This window comes from Perca fluviatilis, chromosome 7 (genome assembly GCF_010015445.1).
Source record: "Perca fluviatilis chromosome 7, GENO_Pfluv_1.0, whole genome shotgun sequence".
Taxonomy (NCBI): Eukaryota; Metazoa; Chordata; class Actinopteri; order Perciformes; family Percidae; genus Perca; species Perca fluviatilis.
In genome coordinates, this window is record NC_053118.1 from 35,302,045 (window position 1) to 35,310,082 (window position 8,038).

Consider the following 8,038-nt stretch of genomic DNA (forward strand, 5'->3'; position numbering starts at 1 on the left):
TTCAAAGTCCACAGAAACAAAATAAAACTGTGAAAAGCCATTTTGGGTCGTCTTTCCACTTTTCCAACCATCACAACTCTAGTTTTGGTTGAAATAAATACACAGTTTACCAATTTACATGTGGAAATACATTGGCTCTATACATGCTAAAAGTATAGTTTTTTTTTATTTATTATTATTTTTTTTTAAATGGAGTCTGGTGGGTTTGGCGCTAGCGACCTCAGAGCTGTTTCTGGTTAAACAGAAAGGTCTCAAAGAGGTTTTAAAGGTCTCTCTCTAAATTGCCCTATTACTACATTGTAGCTTGTTTCTCTGCTGTCGACTGCAGCGTTCTCGCTTAATACTGGACCAATGTCAAAGATTGTTGTTCCCATCAGTCACTTAGACACAAAAACATGGGAAAATAGGTTGAAAAAACAGCAGTTACCCGTTAATTTACATCTGATTAAGCCGATGGTAATTTCCCACCCAGAAATGAAAGTGCGAGCTCCCTACTTTCAGTCCTCTACAAAGTGAGAATAACCACAAGACCAGCTGCTGTGCACAGGAGCCTTCAGAATCCAAAATCTTTCTCCTTTTGCAGCCATTGGTTTTAAGTTAAAACCAGATTATTATTTTTTATGCCAATTCCACAATAATCCTTTTTATTATCAGTGTTTCACCTATAGGCTGGCTGCTTTAGTCTGGCAGATAGGGGAGGGTTTTGGGAGGTCACTACCACTTTTAAACTTGAAACTTTCAAATCCACATGAACCACTCTTCACTTTGATCACAGATCTGTTTCCTACCTTTGCGGGGTCGTTTTTTTAACGCTGAATCAAATTGTTTTATTGTCACGATTCATCTCGTAGCTGGTTGGCTCGGTTCCAGGCTTTAAAGTCTTTGTATCAGCATTTAACAAAAACCTTAAATGGAGATATAAAAACACTGCCGGAAACAGAGCTGTTAAAAAAAAGTGGGCGGTCACATCATTGCATTTACATGCGTATGAGAGTTGTGTTAGTTTGGAAATCTTCTACTTCCCCATCAGCTTCTGCTTGGCTGGAAGATGTAATGTTTTTACTAAAGCTAGAGAACATTTACATTGAGAGGGTCTCTGGAGAGGTTCTACTTCAAGTAGGGACTGTTTAGGTCTTATTTTGAAAGTCTGAAAGAGTTGCCCACTAGGTGAGTGTCCCTAATTGTATCCGAGACCCCACTCTAACTTTTTTTGTAAACACATTTATTGCCTATTTATTTATCCCTCTTTTTTTCTGTTGGTATTTGGTCGACTCACAGAATTGTTGACATTGTAAATAACTACTGAATTTGAGCCACCTGATATGTTATAGACATATGTGGGCCGATGCTTTGAAAGAATATTGATTCATAGCTGTGAGTGGTGAACATAATAGCTGCCAAGAGGTGTATGGGGAGGGTGGGTGAGAGTAATCTTGTTCCTGTTTACAAGAAAAACTGGGGGGAAATGTATGGTTTGATGTAACCTGTATTTTGTGTAAAGTGGGCGGTCACAGTTGAGCATCTGTCTGTATAACTGTAGATTTAATATCTGTGGGTTTTGTATTAAAAGCTAATTAATGAAAATGTAATCAATGAATCAATAATTAAAATGACCCTGGCTTGCAGCTCTAGTGGCAGCTGGATTTTGAGAATTTTAAAAGGTTTAAACTCAGAAATACCAAACAATTCAGCCTCATTTCCAAAGCTGTCGCAGCCGAATTACCACCACAAACACTTGATACACCTACTGACTCATCTGAGGAAAACACACTTTGTACAAAGATCTTATCTCTTTCCTTTAACCTTTTCTTTCTGCAGAGATGCTCCGTCTAACAGCGGCACTGACATTATTCAACGTTAACCCTTGTGTTGTCCTCGGGTCAAATTGGACCCGTTTAATGTTTTTTACATCAGAAATATGAGTTTCTTAACAACCAACTTGCCCCAAAATAACTTGGATGCATGCATGTACGTTGTATGGAACCCATGCAACATATAAACTTAAAAAGTAAGGAAATGTGTGTTTGGTGGATTATTTCTCTGTGGTGACAATGCTTTTTGGCAATAAATGTTATACCGTTGGAAAGCCTGTTTAGTTCCCTTTCAAATGGTGCCAAATATGTAAGGAACATGCATTTGTGGGATGAGAAACAGAGCCGAGTATGTGGGTTGTGCCCATGAAAAATTTGCCAAATCTTCTCTGCCAATGCCAAACAGCTTATTCTGCAATTGGCTCGTTTGGTGGATTGGATGATTGAAGTTTGAAGAAACAAGACATATTGTCAATTTAACAATTTATTCATTTCACAAACAGGAGCCTCAGTAGCGTGCGGAAGAACCATACACAGCCACAACAGCCTGGCACCTCCTCCTCATGCTGGTCACCAGCCTGGTCACACACTGCTGTGGGATGGCATCCCATTCTTCAACCAGCATTTGTCGCAAGTCAGCCAACGTGGTTGTGTTGGTCACTCTGGCACGAACCGCACGCATATCTCCACAGTCTGGGACCGAACTCTATCCTCCAAGAGGACAACGCTCGCCCCCACAGGGCAGGGTTTATCAGAGACTACCTCCAGAATGTGGGAGTGGAGAGGATGGGATGGCCTGCCAGCAGTCCTGACCTCAACCCCATTGACCACTTGTGGGTGTGCGGTTCGTGCCAGAGTGACCAACACAACCACGTTGGCTGACTTGCGACAAATGCTGGTTGAAGAATGGGATGCCATCCCACAGCAGTGTGTGACCAGCATGAGGAGGAGGTGCCAGGCTGTTGTGGCTGTGTATGGTTCTTCCACACGCTACTGAGGCTCCTGTTTGTGAAATGAATACATTGTTAAATTGCCAATATGTCTTGTTACTTCAAACTTCAATCATCCAATCCACCAAACTACTCAATTGCAGAATAAGCTGTTTGGCATTGGCAGAGAAGATTTGGCAATTTTTTCACGGGTGCAACCCACGTACTCAGCTCTGTTTCTCATCCCACAAATGCATGTTCCTTACAAATAGGGCACCATTTGAAAGGGAACTAAACAGGCTTTCCAACGGTATAAGATTTATTGCCAAAAAGCATTGTCACCACAGAGAAATAATCCACCAAACACACATTTCCTCACTGTTTGCTTTATGTTTACATTCATGTTCTTCGCAGGTAAGATTAATGATCACTACCATTGAATTTTAGTCGTTTTATTTAATTTCATGGCATTTGAAGAAAAGAAAAAAAATGTTTAAATGGTTTCAAAACAGCATCCTGACCAAACTTTGACATAAACCAGTCTGTGACTCACTCAACTCCTCTGATCTTAACTATTCTATTGGTCAAAATAATTCATAATATATGCTTTTTCTCAAACTCAAAAATTAGGTATACGGTCATTTTATTAGGTTATGTAATGGTATTTATTGACCATTAATTAAAAATTTAAAAAAGCGTTGAAAAGGAGGGACACAAATGTTTTAAAAAAGTGCCAAAAGCATTAAAAAAAAAGCATCAAAAAAGTAGGGAAAGTTAAAAAAACAACCTATTTTTCTATTTTGACCCGGAATGACCATGAAATATATCAAGAAGTTTCAGTTCCAGCTTGTGAAAGTCTGCACGCTCATCACAAGTCCGAGAGTCGTCACTGCGTGGGGGCTGCAACTTTTTCTCATGCCAATTCTGAACTCTTCTTTTAGGATGATAGGTTCATTTGTGATAATTTTTTGATTAGGTCAAATATTTGTTTAGTTGATTAAATGCAGCAAAATAGTTTAAAAAGAAAGCTTCTTAAAAAGGGGAAGTATGCAGTTTTTTTTAGCTTAATTTACCTTAACTGAACAGCTTCGGAGTCGTTTGAATGGTTAGAGGACTTTGTTTTCGAGTTGAATGGTGGTCGTCTCGATCCCCCCACCCCCCCCTAGCGCCTGTGAGCGGAAAAACCACCCTCGCAACTTTCAAAACCAGACTGAACGTTGACATTTACCCTTCAGTAACTATCCTTCCTTTAATAGGAGTCTAAATAATTCATAATTTTTGCTTTTTTCAAGTCAAGAAGTAGGTATAATTTCCTATAAATGAGGTGTACTGACCATGAATTCCGAAAATGAGCGTAAAACTGGTAATAAGTTGGTGTTAGGGGTGTTTCTGAATGGTAATATCTTTGCGATTTTGACTTCTTGTTACGCAAAAACGAGACATTTGAAGACGTCACCTTGGACTCCTCGTTGCAAGGTTATTTTTTTTTTTGCATTTTCTGATGTTTAACAGACTAAACAATTGATCAATCCATTGGTGAGGTAATCATTAAATAAATTGACAATTAAAATAATCATTACTTGCAGCCCTGAAAGACCGAGGTGTGAATGTGACTTCAGTTTTCAAAGCACATCTACAAACTGTCCAAAGAGTTAGAAGGTCCTTACTTAAACTAAGCGGCCAGTTATGGGACGTAAATGGATAATACGCTTATAACCACCGGGACAAACTACATGGGAATGAACTTTGACCTTAAAATGGCACAAATACCAGTCATGAGAAAAGTCAACTGATACAAGAATTTTAAACTTTGACATGATTTATTGTTTGAATTTTTTTTCCTTTCTTTTGTTGAATTATATTCAAAGTTCAAGAAAATCCACAGTTTGTTTAAAAGACCAGAAATAAAAAGGTCAGGGCCACACGGAATCAGCAGACGCAGAGTTTTCCGCAGATTATAAACGGATTAAAAAAAATACAAATCTGAACGTTAACACGAGTCCATCACAAGACCCCTGGAAAAAACAATCAGCAGATTCCATTTGGGTCTGGCAGTGTTGTAGTCCAGTCACCTACTGTCGAGTCCAAGTCACTAAAGAGTCCCAGTCAAGTCTCAAGTCCCCAGTGTTCGAGTCCAAGTCACCAAAGAAGAGTCCCAGTCAAGTCCCAAGTCCCCAGTGTTCGAGTCCAAGTCACCAAAGAGTCCCAGTTGAGTCTCGAGTCCCCAGTTATCAAGTCTGAGTCACCAAAGAGTGCATGTCAAGTCTCGAGTCCCCAGTGTTCGAGTCCAAGTCACCAAAGAGTCCCAGTTGAGTCTCGAGTTCCCAGTGTTCGAGCCTGAGTCCCCAAAGAAGAGTCCCAGTTGAGTCTCGAGTCCCCAGTGTTCAAGTCTGAGTCACCAAAGATGAGTCCATGTCAAGTCTCGAGTCCCCAGTGTTCGAGTCCAAGTCACCAGTCACCAAAGAGTCCCAGTTGAGTCTCGAGTCCCCAGTGTTCAAGTCACCAAAAAGTCCCAGTTGAGTCTCGAGTCCCCAGTGTTCGAGTCCAAGTCACCAAAGAGTCCCAGTTGAGTCTCGAGTCCCCAGTGTTCTTGTCTGAGTCACCAAAGAAGAGTCCCAGTCAAGTTCCGAGTCCCCAGTGTTCTTGTCCAAGTCACCAAAGAGTCCCAGTTGAGTCTCGAGTCCCCAGTGTTCGAGTCCAAGTCACCAAAGAAGAATCCCAGTCAAGTCTCGAGTCCAGAAAATAGTAACTACAACCCAGAACTCGAGTATTCATCACTGCAACTTCATCCAACTTATGAGTCCTATTTCATAAATCCTCTCGAGTTTGAGTCCAAGTCATCAGCGCACGAGTCCAAGACGAGTCACAAGTCCAGAGAATATCGACTCGAGTCCGAGTCCAGGATCCACAGTCCATAATCGGGATCATCAGAAATCAGAAATGTTTTTATTGCCACAATAAGTCTGTGGATTTTGCTCAGGTGAAAGGTGACAAAATCAGGATTGCTGCCGTAATAAAAAGGTCAAGGTATAAACGGGGGAGGGGGGGGATCAGGCTTTTGCAGTCGCTGCCCCGAGACTCTGGAAGAAGTTACCCCCTGGTATTACACACTATTACAGATATGTAGCTCTTTTTAGGCCCAAACTCAAAACCTATTTGTCTTTTCTGATTTTACTGTTTTCTATGTTTCATTCTTTTTACTGTATGATCGGTTGTTTTATTCTCGGTTCCTGGTGTAAATCACTTTGGATGCCTGCTGGTTGCTGTAAAGTGCTATATAAATAAATGTTTGATTGATTGATAATCGAGCAGCCCTTCTGCAAACCTGACTCGAGCAATAGCAACACCAAGCGGACTTCCCTTTTTTGGAGTGAAAAACAGTTTCACCAGCGGACAGCGTCACACATTCACTTCCACAAGGACCTTTGGCTTACTTTTGCACTATTTAAAAATGTATTTACTGTATTGGAAATACTACTTCGCTATCTTTTGTATCTTCTTTATTGTATACATTACTTTTTATCTTTATACTTGTCGTCCCTATACTTTTTGCGCTGTGGGTCGGAGAGAAGCATATTTTCTATTGCTCTGTATGTCTTGCACTTTGAAATTGTCAACGAAGGTGACCTGACTCGACTCATGATAGGTAACCTGTAGGGCTGGCTCAGGATTACCTTGGACCTGCCCTTAGATATGCTGCTATAGGAGTTATGCCAAACTGAGCTCCTCTCTCCATCTGTGTGCATTCATATTTAATTAATACATGTTACTAAGTCCCTGTGCTTCTTTTTGCACATTTCATTGGATTGTGGTGGCACCTGGATTGTCTCTCTATCCCACACCCAGACACGTTCTACTACTTGTTATTAACCATACATCAAGCTAACCTTGTCCAAACTGTTACACTTGATAAAATAGTGTTTCCAGTTTGTCCTGACTGGCATAAAAAAGAAAAATCAACCACAATGACTTTATCCCACTGAGCAAACACAAGAGAGGCACGTACAGTCGCCATGAGTTAGCTAATGTTTCTCCTTTTATATTCACACTCGCTGCCAACAAAGTCATTCAAAGTTCCCTCAGTGACTTTTTCAAGTTATTGCTCAAGTTTGGTGTCAGTTGGCAAGCATTAGTTAGCCACGCTAGCACAGAAGTTAGCATCCAAAACTCCTTAGTTGCTACTTGTGCCGAAGCTAACTCAACTCTGCGTGCTGGTATTTTTGGACACCACACACATGCATGTATCATTTATCTCAAAATGTATACATTTAGGAAAGTCTGAATAAGAGCTTTTTACTGCGCAAACGTAACTAATGTTAGATGGCGTCTGTTAGCTTGAATGGGGAAAAGTAGCAGCAACACACGGAGTGAGCTAGTCTTTAGCATTAAGTGTGACAGAAAACTTTTAAATGAGAAAAACTACATACCCGACGGCTCCTCTCGCAGTCCGATAACTTTGACAGTGATTGAAGCTCAGTTGTATTCCAGATAATGTCAGCAGAGCAGTGCCTCTTCCCCCCTCGGAGACGCTGAGTCCGCAGACAGCGACCGCAGCTGGAAACTCCGTCCGCTGCTGCCCCGAAAATAAAACAACAATATGGCAGCGGAGCGCCGCGCCGCGTTCACGGCACACTGGACCGTCGGGAAATATAACCACGAACTGGTAAACGCTGTACCGTCCCGATCCAGCAAAAATCGGCCTTTTTTTTTGTTCACAGCGCTAACCACACACAACTAAACAACCAGTGGAGGAGGGACTTCCGAGATCATTCACTTAACAGTCCCACATTATGCTTATTTTCAGGTTTGTATTTGTAGGAGCCACATATTGTATGTTGTTTATGGTCTCATTTATATTATTTATTGATTATTATATTGTGCACTTATATTGTAGACCTAGGTGGTGGGCGTGTTTGTTTGCTTCACCTGTTGACCTGTTTTTTGGGGGGGGTTTTGACAGAGAGGGGGTGAGCCTGGGAGTGAACATTTTCTGTTTACCGCCTCACTAACGTAATTATTTCTCACAAAGTAACTTTACATTTGGTAACTGCAGTGCAAATTGTATTTTACGTGTGGAATAAAGAGGAATAAATCATTGCAATACAATCTGGAGCGCATCACAGTGTGTTTATGCATCTCTCAGTGTTTAGTCCATCGCGGCAGCACTTTGTTGGACTGCTTACAGCCACAACAGTATTTGTCTTCTCCAGTTCTGACTCTTGGATGAGAAGCAGTTAAAAAAAAAGTTTTATCTCATACTGTCTGTCTGAATATATACCTGTATTCACCCTCTGTCTT

At 41.0% G+C, this 8,038-nt stretch overlaps 1 protein-coding gene across 2 annotated transcripts in view; it reads right to left on the reverse strand.

The window, feature by feature from the left end:
• Positions 1-7,353, reverse strand: part of plekhf2 (pleckstrin homology domain containing, family F (with FYVE domain) member 2) — a 41,041-nt gene extending 33,688 nt beyond the window's left edge. For both annotated transcript variants that reach the window (XR_005639861.1, XM_039806807.1), the window contains exon 1: positions 7,168-7,353. The gene's annotated coding sequence lies outside the window, so the exon portion shown is untranslated. The remainder of the gene's footprint in view (positions 1-7,167) is intronic.
• Positions 7,354-8,038: the final 685 nt, after the last annotated feature.